The sequence below is a fragment of the Silene latifolia genome, chromosome 2 (assembly GCF_048544455.1).
Source record: "Silene latifolia isolate original U9 population chromosome 2, ASM4854445v1, whole genome shotgun sequence".
Taxonomy (NCBI): Eukaryota; Viridiplantae; Streptophyta; class Magnoliopsida; order Caryophyllales; family Caryophyllaceae; genus Silene; species Silene latifolia.
Window position 1 is genome coordinate 124,053,212 of NC_133527.1, and position 3,634 is coordinate 124,056,845.

Here is a 3,634-nt window from a genome sequence, read left to right on the forward strand (position 1 = left end):
GCGCCCCCGTGGGCCCCCCGTGTCCACAGTTTGGCGACTCCGTTGGGGAGTAATACACTTACTTGTTGCCAAGGGTGAAACTTGAACAAGGTTAGGGAATAGTTTATATGAGACAGTTGTCGGTTTTCATTACTCGATCTTCTTAGATTGTTTTATTCGCCCTTCCTAGGCCTAACCCAACCCATTCGACCAATCGTCCCGTCTGGACGGTCCAAATTCTTAACTGGGCCTAAAGATCGATAGCGATTGACGTCAACCATACCATGATGCTTACTCATGTTTGTATCAAGGGCTTTCACTACTCGAGGAAATGGACCCGAAACCGACCTTACTCAGTTTGGCACGAACCTCTCCACAGACCCGGGTTTGATTGTTCGGTATGGCAACCCACCCTTTTAAACCAAAACCCTTTAAATGCACTCAGGATACCGTTATAATGCCTGTATAAATGCTTGTACCATACGTGATCACAATTTCGTAAACGAAACTATCACGAATTTTTTTGTAAAATCAAAACCTTTTAAAATGTAAACCCTTTTTTCGAAAATGGTCCAAATTAGCGCAAAATGAGTCAAAACTCTGTCCAAATCTCCAGTCAAAATTCAGGCCTCAAAACCCATTTCCAAACCTCACTTCGAGCCAACACTCCTGCAACTACACTACAGTTGACTAGGACAAACATTTCAAACCTTTGTCATTTTCAAAACCAAACTTGACATAAGTGGCACACTCCCACTTCACAAGTCGAGTCTTTTTTTTTCTTTGAGTAAGTGTGCTAGGGTGGTCGATTGTGTTTTGATTCATCGTTGATCTCTTATCCAGTTTCCAAGATGCCTGAAACTAGTACCACAAGCGCCAGCGGTCAACCCCCAAATGGTAATGGTCAAATTCTAACTGCGCTCGCTCATCTCCAAAAAAGCCAGGACCAAGTTTATGATCGCCTCAACACAATTGAAGGCCGAATTGTTGCTGTAGAGACTACACTCCCTCCTACAGAAGATGATATTCCTAGCGAATTTGTGCATGATAACCTCCCACCTTTTGTTGGACAACAAGAAATCAACCCTCCAATAGGTCCTACTGAAGCTGAGAAGAGACTCCAATACTTGGAGGAGCAACTAATGTACCTCAAAGGAGATGACATTTATAGGGAGAACAATCGTAAGTATGAGGCCGTGAACACCAAATTGCCAACCATTTTCAATATGACTGATATCCCAAAGTTCAAGGGACATGAGAACCCTTTGAACCACATTTGTGATTTCAAAGACTACATGTCTATCAAAGGCATCAAACCTGAGATGTTCTTAAGGATCTTTCCATCATCTCTCGACACCATTCCTAAACAATGGTTCTACTCTTTGGAGCACAAGAAGATTGCCACCTGGGATGATGCCGCAATCGAGTTCGCTAAACAATACGCAGATAATGCTGAAATCCAAGTCAACATGCGCACTTTAGAGGTTCTTACCCAAAATGAGAAAGAAGGCTTCACCGACTTCCTAAGTTGGTGGAGGAGGACTAGCACACAACTTGTTGAGCGTCCAGATGAAGCTACCCTTGTGGAAAAGTTCGTGGATAACTTAAGACCCATTTATGCAAACCACTTGAGGTACCAAAACATTATGACCTTCAAGGATTTAACTGTGATAGGGACTAGAATTGAAGATGACATCCGTAAAGGGCTCTTGTCCAAAACAGTGGGTCGTGGATATCAAGGTTCAACGAGTTGTTCTTATGGCTCTACTAGCAAGACTGATGAGGTTAACCTTCTCGAATCATCCAAGAAGAATAACCCACAAAGGAAGTTCACAAACATTGGCGACACATACTCCAATGCTCTGAAAAGTTTGATGAAACAGGGTAAGCTCCAACTCATAGGGCCTACACCTGACCCAGAAAAGAAGTTCAAGTTCTGGGATAAAAATTCATACTGCGAATATCATAGAGGTAAGGGACCCGATACAGAGAAGTGTTACAAGCTAAAGCATGTCCTTCAAGATATGATCGAAAATGGTCGCCTACCCATACCTCCTGGAGGTAAGCCTAACAATACTCAGAATCCTCTTGGAGTTCTGATGGTTACAAATGAAGAATCTACCTTTGATTATTCACACCTCATTTCTCCAATCGAAGACGAGATCCATGCGTTAGAAGATGAGGGGACTTATTCCACCATTTCTCCCACCATCACCGACTTTATTGCATGGGCAAAGAGTGTGAGTAGGCAAGTCTCAGAACTGGAAGATATAGTAGCATCCCTCCGCAATCCAAGTACCATAACCAGGGAGAGTGTGCCACTAAACCTATCTCCAAATTCTATAATGCAAGAGGTAGTCGCCGTGGTTGACAGCCTAGTCGACCAAATAATCAATTTAGAAGCTGAGATCATCAGATTAAGAGAGTTTGCTACCGTCAACAGAATATGGGCCGACGACGATGAAGATGAATACCTCACTGAGCACTAACTGGTCAAGGTTAGTGAGGACATAGTCAAAGGTAGTGAAGACCAAGATATAGACCACCTTACTCGTTCAGGGCGTCCAAATCAAAACGTTTCTCAAAATGGTCTCATAGCTAATGGTCCAATTACTAACCCCAACGTCGTCACACCAAATGATGGCGAAGATACATCTACTGACCATTTGCTAAAACAACTAAAGAAGACAAAGGCTGATCTTTCAGTCTGGCAACTAGTGGCAAGTTCATTTCCTCATCGCCAAGCTTTATTAAAAGCTTTGGCCAAATTAAATATAGCACATAACTCTACGCCTGACGACGTAGTCAACTTGGTCTTCCAAGATTCAACTAAGCTAAGTAACCCAGTTACTTTCTCAGATGAGGATTTGCTTCCCTTCGGCGCCAGTCACAACCTAGCGCTATACATCACCGTCATATGCTTAAAGAAAAATGTTCCAATGACTTTGGTAGATGATGGCTCTGCAGTCAATGTCATACCATTGAAAACAGCCTATAAATTGGGCATGAAAGAATCGGATTGGACTCCTACTAACCAAGGTGTTCGAGCATACGATGGAACACGACGTAAAGTGGTAGGAGTAGTCAATCTCACCATAGCTACAGGACCAATTGAGCGAAAGGTTAACTTTCAAATAGTGGATATCGAAGCATTATACTTCTGGGAAGGCCTTGGATTCACGCTTCCAAAGCAGTAGCATCCACCTTGCACCAGAAAATCAAGATCCCACTAGATGGCAAAGTATTGACGATCACTTCATCACCTATCAAGGCAGTGATAGAGAAGATGTCAAGCAACCAAGTAGTTACAGATCCAGTATATGAGCTTGGGGGCTTCCATAGCATAAACCTTGTAGAAAGTGAACTAGCACCTCTATACTTCGATCCATACTCCAATTTAGTGGTCAACCACATACTCAAGTCTCAGGGATACTTCCCGGGAATGCCACTTAGTCCTACCCAGAAGAATACCTTTGCATCTTACAAAGAAGGAAACTCTCAAAGGATACCATTAAGGTTGGGATACAAACCCACGAAAGAAGAAGCTCTAGAAATGCTCACTCAGTTTCAAAACCGTAAGAACGTGGGAATCCAAATGTGACCCTATCTCCCCACCCTAAATGGATACTTCGTTAGAGAAGGGAGTCAAGAATAC